Source organism: Danio rerio, chromosome 24 (genome assembly GCF_049306965.1).
Source record: "Danio rerio strain Tuebingen ecotype United States chromosome 24, GRCz12tu, whole genome shotgun sequence".
NCBI classification, from domain to species: Eukaryota; Metazoa; Chordata; class Actinopteri; order Cypriniformes; family Danionidae; genus Danio; species Danio rerio.
This window is the reverse complement of record NC_133199.1, coordinates 32078998-32100121: the sequence shown is the minus strand read 5'-3', so window position 1 is coordinate 32100121 and position 21124 is coordinate 32078998. Positions and strand designations below refer to the sequence as shown.

The 21124-nt window shown below is 37.4% G+C and overlaps 1 long non-coding RNA gene across 4 annotated transcripts; it reads right to left on the bottom strand.

The window, feature by feature from the left end:
- Positions 1-2190: 2190 nt before the first annotated feature.
- On the bottom strand, positions 2191-8152 carry LOC110438593 (uncharacterized). Of its 4 annotated transcripts, none has more exons than XR_012399445.1 (7): positions 8107-8152; positions 7431-7626; positions 6787-6820; positions 5379-5434; positions 5136-5284; positions 4931-5023; positions 2191-3570 (listed from the first exon to the last, which is right to left on the bottom strand). It is a non-coding gene; the product is annotated as an uncharacterized lncRNA (long non-coding RNA). The 4 variants fall into 4 exon arrangements; XR_012399446.1 differs by having other exon boundaries at positions 7440-7626; XR_012399443.1 differs by lacking the exon at positions 7431-7626.
- Between the last annotated feature and the right edge of the window lie 12972 nt (positions 8153-21124).

Here is a 21124-nt window from a genome sequence, read left to right as displayed (position 1 = left end):
AAATAACATGTTGCTTTTATAAGGCAATCACTGAACGGGGTAACACTTTATTTTGATGGTCAATTTGAGTATTGTATTAGTAGACTGTCTGCTTAATATCTGTTGATACTGCTCCTTCAACAGACATTTAACTGACTATAAGAAACTTTGCAAATACATGTCAACTTACACTTACCCTAACAGTCTACTTATAATCTAAGGAAAATTAGTTGCAATTTAAATTAAACAAACAGACCATCAAAGTATAGTGTGACCCTGAACTATTCATTACTGATTCATTCAGAACACAGATTTATTCAGAAAGTAAACAATTGAGTCACTAAACTCTTCAATTGATTTATTCAAACGAGGAATGTAACAAATGACCATATATAAATAAGTGAATATTGAATCATTTACTCAGCTGATTCATTTTAAAAAAATCATTCAGAAAGCAGCTTTCTTTAAACAATTTTTACATTTTTTGCTCAACTGATTCATTAAAAATACTAATTAGTTCGTGAAAGCAACAAGAAGTTATCATTATAAGTCAATAATCAGACTATTTATTCAACCCATTTGTTCGAAAGACTTCAGAAATGCCTATAATCCAAAATATCTCTATATATCTGAATTATTGAATCATTCACTGATTCATTTAAAGAGCCCATATTATACATGAAATAGGGTCATATCCTGGTTGTAAGGGTCTCCAACAACAGTCTAATATGCATGCAAGGTCAAAAAACACTTTCATGGTCTTATAATCTGCATTTATTTTTAGCTAATTATCCCAGCGACTCCTGTATGAATCGTCCAGTGATTCATTTGTTCCCAAACCCCTCCTTAGCGCGGAGCTAATCTGCGCTGATTGGACCGATGACAGTCTGTCGCGATTGGTCGACTGCCTTCAGTCAGAGAGGGAAATGGCCAATAGCTAATCAGCAATTTAAAAAGTAATCACAGTTCATACACGCTCGATAGTGTAGACGTGGATTTTAGCTGCCACACTATGGCGAGTGGATAGTGCCACGGATAACCGAACGAAGGAGACAGTCGTGTACTCGCCATACCACACACACACAAAAACACACACACACCTCCGGATGACAACGCTCCCGCTTCCGCCCGCACCCGCCAGGTTTTAGCCTGAGAACCCGCTCCGTTTTCTGCCCGCCGCGCCCGGTCCCGCTAGAGCGGAGAACACAACCAAAAATCACCCAGTATACAGTCCAGACAGCCAAGCTGTCTGTATAAACACACACACACACAGCACAAAGCACACAAAGCTCGTTCGTTCGTTCGCGCTCTCTCTCTCTCATACGCGCGCGTGCGCACTAACATACACACAAGCACCACGCAGACTCTCTCTTTCTAATTCGCATAGCAATATCCGTGATATTGCTAGACAGCCCGCTCCCGTCCCAAATTAAACCCGTTACCGACCGCTCCCGCGATTTATTCGGAAATTTATTCCCGCGGCTGTCCCCGCGCCAGATTTCTGCGGCGCGGGAATAAATTTCCGAATAAATCGCGGGAGCAGAACTCTAGCACGGAGCTCCATAAACAAACAGCACGCGTCGCGTTTTTAACGTGACTTTGCACGCGATAAGATAAAATATCCAGTTAACCTGATACAGTACACGCGGTTACAAGTAACAAATCACAACTAAATACATTTGCAAGCTAGAGTAAACGAGGCAACAACTTTTAACCGCACGTACTTACACTTGAGAAATGGAAGAAACCCATCCTGACGTCCATCAGTTACACTGTAAATTCTAACATGTTCAGTTTACTTAAAAAAAGTTTGGAAACCGATTGCCTTATTTTTGTAATATAAACTTACAAGGAAATCTTAAGTTAATTTTAATTATTGCCTTGAAGTAAGAAAACTAAAACTTATAAAGTAAACTAACTGTTAAAAATCAAGTAAGTTTAATAGAAAATTCTAGTTAACATACTTGTTATTATTTAGTAACCTTACTTAGGGTTTTATAGTAAGATTACTTTATTAACTCTATTTAACTAATACTGTTCTACCATGTTCAGTTAACATCTTGAATGCTAGTAGTCTCAACATTGCTTTAATCCACCATTTTAAGTAATGTCAACTAAAGAAACTACGTGCAATCGGTTTCCACATTTTCTTCAATTAAACTGAACATAAAATATGTAGTTCAACTTACAAGTAATGACATTATACAGGTCTTAAATGTAAACATTTTATTTGACAAAATTAGCAGAATTTCACAATACACTTGTGATATTTTAGTATCACAATACACTTGTACACAATACAGTTTTGTAAAAACCTGTTGTAAAGTGCTGTAATATACTGTAAATAGCAATACAGACAAAAAATATAATAAACATGTTCAACCCTAAAACACAAGTTTTCTAAAATGTTTAAAAATCTATCAAAAAAACTTTAAATACTTGACACTTGGAAAAAAGATTAGTGTATTTAAACATGAATTTAAACGTGAATTAGTGTAATTAAACATGCCATTGCACCAGCACTCTAAACATGGCAGCATATAGACACTCACAGAGGAACAGATATTTAGCTTTAAAGCTGATTTGTTAGACTGTGTAGTTTAGATTGTCCTACAGAAAATATCACATTAGTGTGGTCAAAAGTATTGAGTTTGGCATCAATCAATACTGAAATATTAAAAATATCCATTACTCACCAGCATTTGAGTGCTACTGAGCTCGTTCTTAAAAACCATTAATTGGCCACTGTGTTCACATGCTCAACAGAAATGACTGTGATTGGCTGTGACTGTCATAGGTTTACCATTTTTCACTGAGTCCAAACAAAGTTACACAGACACTGAAGCGTTTCAAAGCCATGTCGATCAGCTGATCTGTTTAGAAGCGAACATATGAGCTACCTGCTGATGGATCGACTGATCGACAGTGCTTTAAAATTATCCAGTGTCTTTGTATCTTTGCACTTGGTGAACAGTGGTGAAGAGTGGTAAAAACAATGACCTTCATAGCCAATCAGTTATGTCTGCTGAGCATGTGAACACAATGGCCAATCAGTTCTTGCAAAGTTAGTGGGAAATGGATGGACTTTTTTTTTTTTTTTTCAGTACTGATTGGTACCAAACTCAATACTTTTGACAACCCTATAAATCACAATACACTTTTTTGGTAAAAAAAAAAAAAGTGTTTTAAACACCAAAATGCTGCAGTCCTAAATGTAACACTGCAAACAGCAACATGTTAAAAAGCAACACTTTGTAATTAAACATGCCATTATACCTGAACCTTTAAACATAAAGCACAGCAGTATATAGGCACTCGCAGATAAAAACACATTAAGCTTCCCTTCCCAGCAAAAGCAACACACGTTGAACAAATTCAAATGCATTGCTCAAAGTCTTTGGGTAGTCCGAAGTCAGTGTGTAAATCAAAGCAAAAAAAGGGACATACTGCATGTGGCAAAGTCCATAACCACTTTTCCTTCCAGTATAAAGGCCCACATTGCATCCATAATGCGGTTCTTTAGACATCTTCACACATGACAGGCAGCAGGCCTACATCTTCTGCACTGAAGTCCGACTCTACAATTACATCCTATGAAAAGAGAAAGAAAAATAAGTAAAGTTTGATATTCTAAATGGCACTAATAAAGCCTGTAGTGGCCAGGAGACCAAAAGCAGAGGTGAAAAAAATTACAAATCCTTGTGCTTAATTTGGTAACACTTCAGTAGGGACCAATTACCCTATTAACTAGTTGCTTATTAGCATGACTATTTGTGTGTTCATACATTTTACATTCAAATGCTTCTTATAAGAAAGCCTTGCTATGGTGCTCCTTCTCCAATGTAGACCAACACGATGGATTTGCCTGTACTGCTTCTACTAGGCTTGTCATAATAGTGGAATTTGGTACCAACCCATACAGAAATTTTAAAAACATCCATTTCCTGCTAACATTTGAGCATTGTTGAGTGTCATTTCTGTTAAGCATGTGAACAGAATGGCAAACCAGTGCTGTTTAAAAATGTGCTCAACAGTGCTTAAAATGTTAGCAGGAAATTTGCTGCTTAAAATTGCAGCAGAGATTGGTACCAAATTCCAGTATCTTGACAACCCTAGCTCCTACTCCTACATATACCAAATGATGTTTGCTCCAACCTTAAAACATAACACTATTCTAAAGGAACAATCAATTTTTGAAATTAAAGAAACACTGTAATGTAATAACAAACTGCAATAAAAGTACTTTTAAAACATTTTCAAGAAATTAAATGCAAATGTGTGAGAGACCATAATCAATATAAATATTTTGTGGGGAAAGCTTAATAAATTGGGAACCAATTCATGAATGCATTTGGTTTTGCTAGATTAAAGCAGTCAGTCAAGTTTGCATTATTTAGCACACTGATTTCCAATTTATTAATAACTATTTATTTTAGACAAAATTGATGTTTTAGTATGGCTTTTGGAGCAAGGGTGCAGCCATCTACGATCCCACAGCAGGTGACTTCACAGGGTTGGTTATAATACGGAGCATCTTTTGACTTTGTGGCTTTTAACACTATCTTTTTACATCTTAATCCAGCAGGTTCTTTCAACGGAAATTATATTTCTCTCAACATATTACATAGCTATTACACTTATTAAGATTTTTTTTCAAGCTAATCTTCCTCCTTTTCAAAACAAGTGTGATTAAAAATTAAAGAAATGCATTCATTACTTCACTGGCCTATGAAGCTAACTGACCCTGTGACGGCACAAGCTGCTGTATTTGCAACATGGCAATGCTCTTGCTCCAAAGGCCATAATATAACATCCCTCTTACTTTCAAATACTTACATTAAATGCATTTGTTTTATTTTTATAAAATTAAAAATTTATATTAATAAGTGAAGTAAACTGGAATGACTGCTTCATTTCCAGTCTAAGAAAGCAGAAACAATAATATACTTACAAAACACATCCTGAAAATTTCTTTAGACTCATCCCTCTAAAGGACTGAAAGACCCCGGAGAACTGCTGTGCGGACAAGCATTACATCAGATGACTGTGAAAAAGTAAAGACAGGTAGACATGCATTATAGCCCAATGTAAACATCAAATGCAATTTATTGCAATCAAATGCAAATTATGATTCAAAGATGATGTCACAAAAATACCTTTGAATAAACATGTTGCAAAATCTCTTCTAGTTTTCTTCTGCAATTTTCTCCTGTTTTTTTTTTTAAATTTCAATCAAACAAGCAGTGTGTGTCCAATGCAGCGTAGAACTTGCATCTCACATTTCTTCCTGATTTTCGATTGAATTCTGCAAAGATCCAATCAAAAACATTAATAGTCATTATTAACATTCAAAAACACAAATTCACAAAATCACACAAAGTTTTGAAAAGAAAACAAACCTTCTGCAGCACTTGTATCAGCTGGTGTTTCCTCTATGACTTCCTTCTGGATGTCACTGTTGTGCACAAAAACGTAGTGTTATTGACATGGCTAAGCGAAATTCTAAAACAAAAAACAGAAATCAGAAACACATGCAATGATACAATGCAATGCCATTTAGCAACAGATGTTACACTTTAACATGACATAGTTAAATGCTCTTGAATAATAAAAGCTGCCAAATACTCCCGGCGCCTGTCATCAAAAGCATGAGCTATACTTGTCACCAAACAGTAATAAACACAACCCCCGATTAAATATACTCATGGCATTGTTGCTGGTGTGCCTTACTTTTATGCGCATTAAAAGTGGAATATATATTTGTCTCAATTGAAGTCTTTAAAAGGACACTGAACTTTCTGACAAGGATTGCACAGTTTACCAGTACTATGGTAGTATCGTGATACTATGGCTCCAAGATACTGCCGGTCCCACTGTAGTTTGTAAATGGTAATATTGTCATTAACAGTCTGCCTACAATACAAAATGCTGCATGTGAAAAAGTTACTAAAATGCTGACACGATTTAGCAACAATAAATCATTGTATTTTAATAGTCTATGGAGCCTTCTAAGGTTGTAAAACTGTAGAATTTGCGCTTTTTATGGTAGCCTATTGCATATTTTCTGATGGTTCATTTCAAATCGGAATTCATTTATTTCTGTTCCTGTCAATATGATATAATACGTACAACAACCGTGACAATCTATTAAAAAGAATGACTCATGAAGTGAAATTTTGAATTACTTTGGATTCTTATCCGATAATAAGTGTGAAAAAAGATGAAAAACCCAAAATAGCAACAGGAAACAATTTTGACCACCTCATATAGCCTAGGTTTGTTGGAAAAATGCTCTTTTCTTTATGTATCTTTATTTTAATGTATTTTTTGCTGGGATGAATACATTTTAGGTGAAGAAATGTGCAAATACTTTTTTTCAACAATAAGGGAATTATTTAAATTAGGCCAAGTAGGCATATAATAACATATACAATATAGTATTTCTGACATTTTTCTTTATTTCATGGATTTAAGTTATGAATTACAGTATTGCAATACTACTTGGTATCACCATACTTCAGCTGGTATAGTATTGTAACATAAATTAATGGTATCACAACAACCCTATTTCTAACTAGTCCTCAGATGATTATTCAAATGAACAAAATATTCTGACTATTCTTGATCATGCAGTTTTTTGGTGAGAACTTTGTTAAATGTACTTTTAATGCATTAAACGATTTAAAAGTGCCCTGACACTCAGTATGGAGACAAGGTAAGGTTACTGGAACAATTCATGAATATGTTCTATGTCTTGTGCGGTAGTGTTTAAAACGTTTTTCTTTGATGTGTAAGTGCAAAACTTACATTTCCACTGCATATCAGCTCACAAACTGGTAGTCTGAAATAAAAAATAAATAAAGGGTATAATGATATTACAAACCAAATATGCCACTCACAATACTCTAAGGGTGTGCTACATTTCAAACAACACTGTAATTGTTCAAATTTATTTGCCCTAAATTGTCAAAAATAAGTGAAACCTTCTTTAAAAGTGCAAACTAACAGGTTTGGCAAAGCCTGTTTCTTTACAAAAAGTTTGCTTATAACAAAAGTTTGTTGATGCCTTTGTGTGATATTGAGCAAACAAAGCGATGTATCTGTGCTTGGTTGTACGAGTTATACCACTTTATCACTAACGTAACGTTAACGTAGTTATCCATCACACATATTCAGTCGCGTCTGGTCAGATTTATTTGTCATTACAGCAATACAAAACACTCAATAACATAACAGCAACACTGGAATAATCCTTCAAAACGGCATAAAGTACAGACAAATAGCATATAAAACAAATAATGAGTTAATTAAATCTCTCTCGCATTTTCATAAGTTTAACCTTAAGTTTCATAGGGATTGTTAGCATAAGCACTCTTTAGCATCATGTGTAAATATGTATCTGCCTCATACAGTGACACAAATCAATCGCATCGAAATCCTAAATTACTTACGACACTCACGGGTCTATTTTGAGCTGAAACTGCTTTATAATGTTCTAAAAGTCCCGGTGGGTTAAAACTGCTGCTGCCCCGGCCATCATGGAGAAAAAAAAGCGACTGGTCTGGTCATGAGCCGCTCGCTGAAGCCGGACCGAACCACAGCTGATCTCCTCACCTGCTTCCTGCCGGTTACCTCTTAAAAGTTAATCTTAAAAAAACACGCATATTTTCGTCACAACAAGCGCCACGAATGTTCAGCGATAACTACTGTATTTGTAATGCGGCCAAATAGGTTTCGTTTTATTTTTTTTTAAAATGAAGACCTACAGCTATGTGTTAACGTTACATCTATTTGAATGGATCATTGCGCGCGCTCTTGCTCTCTCAGTGCATGATCATTTAAAATGGCGCGGCCCGCTCTTTTAGAGCATAACGCCAACTTTACAAATTACTACCAACTTTACAAATTATTAATAGTTATTAAAAAGGACTAAGCAGCTGAAAATAGCTTATCTAGTAAAGTAGACAGTATTGCAAATAAGTGCAGTGGTCAAAACGTTTAGTCACAAAATCATGGGCTATTAATTCGTTAACAAAACAGCAAACAATTTCACAAAGTGCAGGAAATAAACAGATTACTGATACTATACAAATAAAATCAAAGTAGTAATTAAAATGAAAAGTTTACCTTGATTTACAGCAGTACATCTTCTCAATATGAAATCCTGTCCTTCGATGGCCGTGCTGGGTGGCGGTTGGTTGTGACTCGGGATGGGGGATGGGAAATCACCACCCAGTACGCATGCGTAACAGCATGGCTTAGCCATTATAAGCAATTTTACTCAAATTACATTAGTTATGGGAACTTTATACCTTACTATGTCAGCAACACTAATGCATTTCTAGTAAACTCAACAATTAGCTTAAAATTAAGTAAACACACTAGAATTTTGATAGTAAGGAATACTATTCGCATTTACAGTGTACTCTTTACTGATCCTTCCTTTAACAAACTCAGATGAAGTATTCTTTGTAGCATGTAGCTTCCAGAAGTTTCCAACTGCTTGGTTATAATGCTGAGGTTTCATCTTTGGGTAGAGACTCAATATATCCATCTGCAGTGTGACTTCAATCGACCGGCATGTTTGTGTGCGTGTGTTTGTGGGTGTGCGTGTGTTTGTGGGTGTGTGTGTGTGTCTGGGTTTCTGCGTCAGAGGGCGGGGCCTCAGGTTTGAAATCTCCCGGGTTTGCGCGTGCACGTGAATAACTTGGTTTCGTTCGTACGTCATGGCGAAACACCTAATGAATCGGTATCAAGGCGACTCGTTTGAAGCACTATGAGTCGACTCTTTTATAGATGAATCAACCGTTTTAAACACTGTATTCTTACAGATTTAAGCCTTAGCTGGATACTTCACTTCACTTAGAGCTGTGTTACACACTACATGGAGGGGAATTTTCAAAAACCCATAATATGGGCTCTTTAAAAACAGATTCATTTATGAAATACCCAAGTGGGCTTCTCCATGTAATCATTGTACTCATGGTTAATTTAACCAATTCATTCAAAATTCTGATTCAAAACTGATTCTAAAATTTGCCTTTATGAGTGAATTGCTGCATCATTTTCTTTGCTGATTCTTACAGAATGCTGATTCATTCAAAAACCAAACAAGTGCCTTTCTTTAGACAAGCTAAACTATTTAATAAACCAATTAATTTAAACCACTGATTCATTCAAAAGATGAAGATTCAAAATTCAAAACACTCATCCATTTAGCAATGTGATCATCTTTGTTAGTCAGAGATTCACTGATTTATTTATATATTTTAATTAAACACTTCATGTACCAGCTTAATAAGTCTTGTTTTGACAGAATGAAAAAAGCTTTGCAGATCTGCATGGACAGAAAGAGGAATTGCTGATAAGACATTTAAAAGAGGCAAGCATCTATTTTCTAAACTATGCAAATGAGGAACGAGAACGGCTCTTAAATAATGCTGTCCTCCATTCTACTTTGTACACCACGCGAGAAGCTCACTGTGCCAAAATGAGGCATTATTTATCTTGCGCCTTCCATGTGTGGAGCTCACTTAATTCAGCAGTAAACAACTGAATGCCCAAATGAGCAGAAATAGCGCTGTTGTTTGTTCAAGGTCAGACGTTTACATGAGAAAATGGTCAGAGGAAATAATTGTTTAATTCCCATTGCTTAGTGTTTTGTTAATCATCTCTCCATGCATAACCACAGTTTGTTGGTGGGATTTTCTGTGGGGTTATTAACATTAATAATGATTATAGATTAATAGTTATAATGTTTAGTTTCATCCACCGACCTGTTTGCTTCATAAGACATTCCAGGAGAAACAGGTATTAATCTTGTTTTTATGTTATATAATTTCTTCGCCTTTTAAGGTGTTTTTTTTACAAAGGTCACTAAATGTTTCATTTTTTTCTGTTTAGATAACTATCCAATTTAGAAAAAAACAAGTGTAAATGCCCCATGAAACACATTTGAGAAGGATATAAATTAAATAGTTTAAACCAGGAAGTATTTTTGTAATGCATTCAAGATCTCAATGCATCTGGTTGTTGAACCACATATGTAAATTTTACTTCTCTTAAAATGTAAAATGTGAGTGTGTTTTGGGCTACATAACATAGTCAGTTCCTGTAACAGTGCTAATATGCAACAAGCAATGACACAAATAGTTTTATTTAATTTTTGGTTTGATGATTAAGTCCATTAAATGGCCACCTGTTTAAGTGAATTACTGAATAATTCACTCAACTGATTCATTCAAAACAGAGGTTCATTCAGAAACTAAACAAGGGACTTTCTTTATATAGTATTTTAAAGCCATTCAATAAAAATACAGATTCATTCAAGAAACTTAAGTAAATAATTTTGATTCAACCCATTCACAGAATGAAATCATAATTCATAATTAAAAAGAATTCATAAATGTGACAAGAGATGTATAAGGGATTTATTGAATCATTTACTGAACTGATCAATTCAAAGAACAGATTCATTTAGAAAAGAAACAAGTGTCCTTATTTATACCAAACAAACTTTTTGTTAACCAATGGATTACAACAAAAATGATATAAAAAAGGCCTTTATGAGTAAATAATAATTGAATAAAATGGTAATTTGATGTGTCTGAACATTACATTTCATCTTCTTTATAATCAACAAGCTTTTCGTTACTCCCAGTGATGGGTTGCAGCTGGAAGGGCATCCATTGTGTAAAACATGCTGGATAAGTTAGCGGTTTATTCCGCTGTGGCGACCCTAGATTAATAAAGGGACTAAGCCGAAAAGAAAATGAATAAATGAATTAAACTTTTCGTTAACCAATTCATTACAAAAACTCATTCAAGAATAAAGGCCTTTGTGAGTGAATAATAATTAAAAAAAAGAGTGATGTGGTGTATCTGAACCTACATTTCCATACATTTTTTTGGTCTGGTCATTAAAGTCAGTGTGACATGACCATCTATATGTAAATTACTGTATAATTCACAAATTTATTAAAAACAAAGATTCATTCAGAAACTAAACAACATGTATTTTTGAAAACAGTATTGGTTGGGCTTAGGAAAGAGAGTGGGAGGGAGTGTTGGTTATTGGGTCAGGCAGTCGACAACAGCCTATTTTGGAATTAGGCGAGAAGAGCAGGCATGAAAGACACTCGCGAGAGAAATTTGAAATCTGAAAACTCGTACACAGTGGCCACTGGTGGATTTGCAAAAACTGCAAAAAAAAAAAAAAAAACTAGCTCCTGGCACGTATTTCGCTTTCCCCAGAATTGTATGAAGGGGTACGTATCCATAATGAGCCTGGGTTGCAAAACGCAGATTTATTTAGTAAAGAAACTGTCTTCTTTATAGTCTTTGTTAACCAGTTCATTCAAGATACTGATTCAAGAAAAAAACGTAGCTTTTATGAGTGGAAAGTAATTTAATAAAATATGATGAATCTGAAACTACTGTCAACATAATCTAGTTAAATTTATATAGAGAGGATTTTAAGACCAGATTTAAATCTATTTCACAGAGACATTTATGTAAATGGAAGCTTTTTTACTAATTAGATATTGTTACAACTGGGGGGAGTGACACTCACAACAGAAGGTAAGATCCAATATGCAGGTTTATTCAAAGTCAGGCAAGCAGTGGTCATCAGGTGCAAACGGGTATGTATAGACAGTCCAGAATCGTAGTCGATATAAACAGGCAAAAGGTCGAAAGGCAGGCGGCTAAACAGGATAACTAGGATACAAGGCTAGGGTCTAGACACGGAGAAACAAGAAAGGGAAACGCGTTGTAATGTCACACTGGGAAAACAAGACTCGGCAAACTGGAAGCGTGAATGAGTGGCTTATGAATGGAGTGATATCAGTCTGTGACAAGGATCAGCTGGTGCTTGCAATCAGGATAGATGAATGAGCAGGCGTGCGTGTCTGGGAGCAGTGCATGTATGAATGTGTAGTCCTGGGGAATGCGGAAATGTAGTCCTGAGAGTTCATGTGAGACAGATATGTGTGACAGATATCTACTGTATGTGATCATAGAAAACACATAAAGTGACCAGATGTAAACGAGTTTTTTATTGTTCTGCTAAAGAAAATGAGTCTCTTACATATTTGGACAGCCTTAATTGACGGTGAGAAGCAGCTAATTATTATTAGGGGCCAAGCACCGTAGGTGCGTAGGCACCTATTGCTTTCGTTAGTGTTCTTATTATTAGGGGCCAAGCACCGTAGGTGCGTAGGCACCTATTGCTTTCGTTAGTGTTCTTATTAGGGGCCAAGCACCGTAGGTGCGTAGGCACCTATTGCTTTCGTTAGTGTTCTTATTATTATTATTATTATTAGGGGCCAAGCACCGTAGGTGCGTAGGCACCTATTGCTTTCGTTAGTGTTCTTATTATTATTATTAGGGGCCAAGCACCGTAGGTGCGTAGGCACCTATTGCTTTCGTTAGTGTTCTTATTAGGGGCCAAGCACCGTAGGTGCGTAGGCACCTATTGCTTTCGTTAGTGTTCTTATTATTATTATTATTATTATTATTATTATTATTATTCTTCTTCTTCCGTTTCTTCCGCCGGATTTGAATGGCAGCCCATATAGGCGTATGCGGGAAAGTTGTATAATTTGGCACAATGATAGAGGACAGTATTAACATTAATCAGACTAAACATGAAGTCTCAAAATCAAACTCTCTAGCGCCACCACTTGTCCAAACTTTCACATACGTTTATCATCATAACTTTTGAACCGAATGGGCTACAATCAAATTTCTTTTTTTCTCTGATTCCTTGGCTCAGTCCGATTCAAATGCACCCTATGACGTCATTTTCCGTCATGAATTTTTTCGCGCTATTTTAAATTTTTCGAAAAACCTATTTGATCGAACTCGTCCTAGGCCATTTCTCCGATTTTCACCAAAATTGAATCACATGATCTACAGACTATGCCAACAAAAAGTTATGGAATTCAAGTTGATTTGACCAACCGTTTTCGTTTAACTTGCGATCAAATTTAACGAAGGACTTGCGAAAATGGACTTGAGACGATATCTCCGTAACGCATTCACCGATTCACACCAAACTTGGTGTGTGTTATGACAACTAGGGTCTGAGGTTACAGGCAGAGTTTCGGCGCACTGCCCCCTAGTGGTCCGGAGATATAAAAAACTTGCTTTTTGGCTTATAACATCTCAACCTTTCGTCCGAAACTCATAAAACTGCTCTCATTACATCCGGCAGAGCATGTCGAGTCAAATGATGTCTGATTTTCACAGGTCAGCCATTTTGGGCGTCGCCCATTTTGATTTTAGGCCAAAAATGCTATATTTTACCAACATATTCACATATTATTACAAAACATGGTATGCATCTGGCACAATGATAGAGGCCAGTATTAACATTAATCAGGCCAAATATGAAGTCTCAAAATCAAACTCTCTAGCGCCACCACTTGTCCAAACTTTCACATACATTTATCATCATAACTTTTGAACCGAATGGGCTACAATTAAAATTCTTTTTTCCTCTGATTCCTTGGCTCAGTCCGATTCAAACCCACCCTATGACGTCATTTTCCGTCATGAATTTTTTCGCGCTATTTTAAATTTTTCGAAAAACCTATTTGATCGAACTCGTCCTAGGCCGTGTCTCCGATTTTTACCAAAATTGAATCACATGATCTACAGACCATGCCAACCAAAAGTTATGGAATTCAAGTTGATTAGACCAACCGTTTTCGTTTAACTTGCGAACTAATTTAACGTAGAACTTGCGAAAATGGACTTGAGGCGATATCTCTGTAACGCATTCACCGATTCACACCAAACTTGGTGTGTGTTATGACAACTAGGGTCCAAGGTTAATTGCGGAGTTTCGGCGCACTGCCCCCTAGTGGTCCGGAGATACCAAAAACTTGCTTTTTGGCTTATAACGTCTCAACCATTCGTCCCAAACTCATGAAACTGGTCTCATTACATCCGGCAGAGCATGCCGAGTCGAATGATGTCTGATTTTTACAGGTCAGCCATTTTGGGCGTCGCCCATTTCGATTTTTGGCCAAAACTGCTATATTTTACCAACATATTCACATATCATTACAAAACATGGTATGCATCTTCAACCCCATGCCCTGAAAGTACTCAAAAACTTCTGGAGCAGCGCCACCTTTTGGCCAATAGTGCTTGGCCCCTTAATTGCTGCTTGCAGCTATATTTATTATTATTATTATTATTATTATTATTATTATTATTCTTCTTCTTCCGTTTCTTCCGCCGGATTTGAATGGCAGCCCATATAGGCGTATGCGGGAAAGTTGTATAAATTGGCACAATGATAGAGGCCAGTATTAACATTAATCACACCAAACATGAAGTCTCAAAATCAAACTCTCTAGCGCCACCACTTGTCCAAACTTTCACGTATGTTTATCATCATAACTTTTGAACCGAATGGGCTACAATCAAAATTCTTTTTTCCTCTGATACCTTGGCTCAGTCCGATTCAAACGCACCCTATGACGTCATTTTCCGTCATGAATTTTTTCGCGCTATTTTAAATTTTTCGAAAAACCTATTTGATCGAACTCGTCCTAGGCCGTGTCTCCGATTTTCACCAAAATTGAATCACATAATCTACAGACCATGCCAACCAAAAGTTATGGAATTCAAGTTGATTTGACCAACCGTTTTCGTTTAACTTGCGAACTAATTTAACGTTGAACTTGCAAAAATGGACTTGAGGCGATATCTCTGTAACGCATTTACCGATTCACACCAAACTTGGTGAGTGTTATGACAACTAGGGTCTAAGGTTAATTGCGGAGTTTCGGCGCACTGCCCCCTAGTGGTCCGGAGATACAAAAAACTTGCTTTTTGGCTTATAACGTCTCAACCTTTCGTCCGAAACTCATGAAACTGGTCTCATTACATCCGGCAGAGCATGCCGAGTCGAATGATGTCTGATTTTCACAGGTCAGCCATTTTGGGCGTCACCCATTTCGATTTTTGGCCAAAAATGCTATATTTTACCAACACATTTACATATCATTACAAAACATGGTATACATCTTCAACCCCATGCCCTGAAAGTACTCAAAAACGTCTGGAGCAGCGCCACCTTATGGCCAATAGTGCTTGGCCCCTTAATTGCTGCTTGCAGCTATATTTATTATTATTATTCTTCTTCTTCTTCTTCTTCTTCCGTTTCTTCCGCCGGATTTGAATGGCAGCCCATATAGGCGTATGCGGGAAAGTTGTATAATTAGGCACAATGATAGAGGCCAGTATTAACATTAATCAGACCAAACATGAAGTCTCAAAATCAAACTCTCTAGCGCCACCACTTGTCCAAACTTTCACGTATGTTTATCATCATAACTTTTGAACCGAATGGGCTACAATCAAAATTCTTTTTTCCTCTGATTCCTTGGCTCAGTCCGATTCAAACCCACCCTATGACGTCATTTTCCGTCATGAATTTTTTCGCGCTATTTTAAATTATTCGAAAAACCTATTTGATCGAACTCGTCCTAGGCCGTGTCTCCGATTTTCACCAAAATTGAATCACATGATCTACAGACCATGCCAACCAAAAGTTATGGAATTCAAGTTGATTAGACCAACCGTTTTTGTTTAACTTGCGAACTAATTTAACGAAGAACTTGCGAAAATGGACTTGAGGCGATATCTCCGTAACGCATTCACCGATTCACACCAAACTTGGTGTGTGTTATGACAACTAGGGTCTAAGGTTAATTGCGGAGTTTCGGCACACTGCCCCCTAGTGGTCCGGAGATACAAAAAAACTTGCTTTTTGGCTTATAACATCTCAACCTTTCGTCCGAAACTCATAAAACTGGTCTCATTACATCCGGCAGAGCATGCCGAGTCGAATGATGTCTGATTTTCACAGGTCAGCCATTTTGGGCGTCGCCCATTTCGATTTTTGGCCAAAAATGCTATATTTTACCAACATATTCACATATCATTACAAAACATGGTAAGCATCTGGCACAATGATAGAGGACAGCATTAACATTAATCATACCAAATATGAAGTCTCAAAATCAAACTCTCTAGCGCCACCACTTGTCCAAATGTTCATGTATGTTTATCATGATAACTTTTGAACCAAATGGGCTACAATCAAAATTCTTTTTTCCTCTGATTCCTTGGCTCAGTCCGATTCAAACGCACCCTATGACGTCATTTTCCGTCATGAATTTTTTCGCGTTATTTTAAATTATTCGAAAAACCTATTTGATCGAACTCGTCCTAGGCCGTTTCTCCGATTATCACCCAAATTGAATCACATGATCTACAGACCATGCCAACCAAAAGTTATGGAATTCAAGTTGATTTGACCAACCGTTTTCGTTTAACTTGCAATCAAATTTAACATAGAACTTGCAAAAATGGACTTGAGACGATATCTCCGTAACGCATTCACCAATTCACACCAAACTTGGTGTGTGTTATGACAACTAGGGTCTAAGGTTAATTGCGGAGTTTCGGCGCACTGCCCCCTAGTGGTCCGGAGATACAAAAAACTTGCTTTTTGGCTTATAACGTCTCAACCTTTCGTCCGAAACTCATGAAACTGGTCTCATTACATCCGGCAGAGCATGCCGAGTCGAATGATGTCTGATTTTCACAGGTCAGCCATTTTGGGCGTCGCCCATTTCGATTTTTGGCCAAAAATGCAATATTTTACCAACACATTCACATATCATTACAAAACATGGTATGCATCTTCAACCCCATGCCCTGAAAGTACTCAAAAACGTCTGGAGCAGCGCCACCTTATGGCCAATAGTGCTTGGCCCCTTAATTGCTGCTTGCAGCTATATTTATTATTATTATTATTATTCTTCTTCTTCCGTTTCTTCCGCCGGATTTGAATGGCAGCCCATATAGGCGTATGCGGGAAAGTTGTATAATTTGGCACAATGATAGAGGACAGTATTAACATTAATCAGACTAAACATGAAGTCTCAAAATCAAACTCTCTAGCGCCACCACTTGTCCAAACTTTCACATACGTTTATCATCATAACTTTTGAACCGAATGGGCTACAATCAAATTTCTTTTTTTCTCTGATTCCTTGGCTCAGTCCGATTCAAATGCACCCTATGACGTCATTTTCCGTCATGAATTTTTTCGCGCTATTTTAAATTTTTCGAAAAACCTATTTGATCGAACTCGTCCTAGGCCATTTCTCCGATTTTCACCAAAATTGAATCACATGATCTACAGACTATGCCAACAAAAAGTTATGGAATTCAAGTTGATTTGACCAACCGTTTTCGTTTAACTTGCGATCAAATTTAACGAAGGACTTGCGAAAATGGACTTGAGACGATATCTCCGTAACGCATTCACCGATTCACACCAAACTTGGTGTGTGTTATGACAACTAGGGTCTGAGGTTACAGGCAGAGTTTCGGCGCACTGCCCCCTAGTGGTCCGGAGATATAAAAAACTTGCTTTTTGGCTTATAACATCTCAACCTTTCGTCCGAAACTCATAAAACTGCTCTCATTACATCCGGCAGAGCATGTCGAGTCAAATGATGTCTGATTTTCACAGGTCAGCCATTTTGGGCGTCGCCCATTTTGATTTTAGGCCAAAAATGCTATATTTTACCAACATATTCACATATTATTACAAAACATGGTATGCATCTGGCACAATGATAGAGGCCAGTATTAACATTAATCAGGCCAAATATGAAGTCTCAAAATCAAACTCTCTAGCGCCACCACTTGTCCAAACTTTCACATACATTTATCATCATAACTTTTGAACCGAATGGGCTACAATTAAAATTCTTTTTTCCTCTGATTCCTTGGCTCAGTCCGATTCAAACCCACCCTATGACGTCATTTTCCGTCATGAATTTTTTCGCGCTATTTTAAATTTTTCGAAAAACCTATTTGATCGAACTCGTCCTAGGCCGTGTCTCCGATTTTTACCAAAATTGAATCACATGATCTACAGACCATGCCAACCAAAAGTTATGGAATTCAAGTTGATTAGACCAACCGTTTTCGTTTAACTTGCGAACTAATTTAACGTAGAACTTGCGAAAATGGACTTGAGGCGATATCTCTGTAACGCATTCACCGATTCACACCAAACTTGGTGTGTGTTATGACAACTAGGGTCCAAGGTTAATTGCGGAGTTTCGGCGCACTGCCCCCTAGTGGTCCGGAGATACCAAAAACTTGCTTTTTGGCTTATAACGTCTCAACCATTCGTCCCAAACTCATGAAACTGGTCTCATTACATCCGGCAGAGCATGCCGAGTCGAATGATGTCTGATTTTTACAGGTCAGCCATTTTGGGCGTCGCCCATTTCGATTTTTGGCCAAAACTGCTATATTTTACCAACATATTCACATATCATTACAAAACATGGTATGCATCTTCAACCCCATGCCCTGAAAGTACTCAAAAACTTCTGGAGCAGCGCCACCTTTTGGCCAATAGTGCTTGGCCCCTTAATTGCTGCTTGCAGCTATATTTATTATTATTATTATTATTATTATTCTTCTTCTTCTTCTTCTTCCGTTTCTTCCGCCAGATTTGAATGGCAGCCCATATAGGCGTATGCGGGAAAGTTGTATAATTTGGCACAATGATAGAGGCCAGTATTAACATTAATTAGGCCAATTATGAAGTCTCAAAATCAAACTCTCTAGCGCCACCACTTGTCCAAACTTTCACGTATGTTTATCATCATAACTTTTGAACCGAATGGGCTACAATCAAAATTCTTTTTTCCTCTGATTCCTTGGCTCAGTCCGATTCAAACGCACCCTATGACGTCATTTTCCGTCATGTTTTTTTTCGCGCTATTTCAAATTTTTCGAAAAACCTATTTGATCGAACTCGTCCTACGCCGTGTCTCCGATTTTCACCAAAATTTAATCACATGATCTACAGACCATGCCAACCAAAAGTTATGGAATTCAAGTTGATTAGACCAACCGTTTTTGTTTAACTTGCGAACTAATTTAACGTAGAACTTGCGAAAATGGACTAGAGGCGATATCTCCCTAACGCATTCACCGATTCACACCAAACTTGGTGTGTGTTATGACAACTAGGGTCTAAGGTTAATTGCGGAGTTTCGGCACACTGCCCCCTAGTGGTCCGGAGATACAAAAAACTTGCTTTTTGGCTTATAACATCTCAACCTTTCGTCCGAAACTCATAAAACTGGTCTCATTACATCCGGCAGAGCATGTCAAGTCGAATGATGTCTGATTTTCACAGGTCAGCTATTTTGGGCGTCGCCCATTTCGATTTTTGGCCAAAAATGCTATATTTTACCAACATATTCACATATCATTACAAAACATGGTAAGCATCTGGCACAATAATAGAGGACAGTATTAACATTAATCATACCAAATATGAAGTCTCAAAATCAAACTCTCTAGCGCCACCACTTGTCCAAATGTTCATGTATGTTTATCATCATAACTTTTGAACCGAATGGGCTACAATCAAAATTCTTTTCCCCACTGATTCCTTGGATCAGTCCGATTCAAACGCACCCTATGACGTCATTTTCCGTCATGAATTTTTTCGCGTTATTTTAAATTATTCGAAAAACCTATTTGATCGAACTCGTCCTAGGCCGTTTCTCCGATTATCACCCAAATTGAATCACATGATCTACAGACCATGCCAACCAAAAGTTATGGAATTCAAGTTGATTAGACCAACCGTTTTCGTTTAACTTGCAATCAAATTTAACGAAGAACTTGCAAAAATGGACTTGAGACGATATCTCCGTAACGCATTCACCAATTCAAACCAAACTTGGTGTGTGTTATGACAACTACGGTCTAAGGTTAATTGCGGAGTTTTGGCGCACTGCCCTCTAGTGGTCCGGAGATACAAAAAACTTGCTTTTTGGCTTATAACGTCTCAACCTTTCGTCCGAAACTTATGAAACTGGTCTCATTACATCCGACAGAGCATGCCGAGTCGAATGATGTCTGATTTTTACAGGTCAGCCATTTTGGGCGTCGCCCATTTTGATTTTTGGCCAAAAATGCAATATTTTACCAACACATTCACATATCATTACAAAACATGGTATGCATCTTTAACCCCATGCCCTGAAAGTACTCAAAAACGTCTGGAGCAGCGCCACCTTATGGCCAATAGTGCTTGGCCCCTTAATTGCTGCTTGCAGCTATATTTATTAGGGGCCAAGCACCGTAGGTGCGTAGGCACCTATTGCTTTCGTTAGTGTTCTTATTATTAGGGGCCAAGCACCGTAGGTGCGTAGGCACCTATTGCTTTCGTTAGTGTTCTTATTATTATTATTATTATTATTATTATTCTTCTTCTTCTTCTTCCGTTTCTTCCGCCGGATTTGAATGGCAGCCCATATAGGCGTATGCGGGAAAGTTGTATAATTTGGCACAATGATAGAGGCCAGTATTAACATTAATCAGGCCAAATATGAAGTCTCAAAATCAAACTCTCTAGCGCCACCACTTGTCCAAACTTTCACGTATGTTTATCATCATAACTTTTGAACCGAATGGGCTACAATCAAATTTCTTTTTTTCTCTGATTCCTTGGCTCAGTCCGATTCAAATGCACCCTATGACGTCATTTTCCGTCATGAATTTTTTCGCGCTATTTTAAATTTTTCGAAAAACCTATTTGATCGAACTCGTCCTAGGCCATTTCTTCGATTTTCACCAAAATTGAATCACATGATCTACAGACTATGCCAACCAAAAGTTATGGAATTCAAGTTGATTTGACCAACCGTTTTCGTTTAACTTCCGATCAAATTTAACGAAGGACTTGCGAAAATGGACTTGAGACGATATCTCCGTAACGCATTCACCGATTCACACCAAACTTGGTGTGTGTTATGACAACTAGGGTCTGAGGTTACAGGCAGAGTTTCGGCGCACTGCCCCCTAGTGGTCCGGAGATATAAAAAACTTGCTTTTTGGCTTATAACATCTCAACCTTTCGTCCGAAACTCATAAAACTGGTCTCATTACATCCGGCAGAGCATGTCGAGTCAAATGATGTCTGATTTTCACAGGTCAGCCATTTTGGGCGTCGCCCATTTTGATTTTAGGCCAAAAATGCTATATTTTACCAACATATTCACATATTATTACAAAA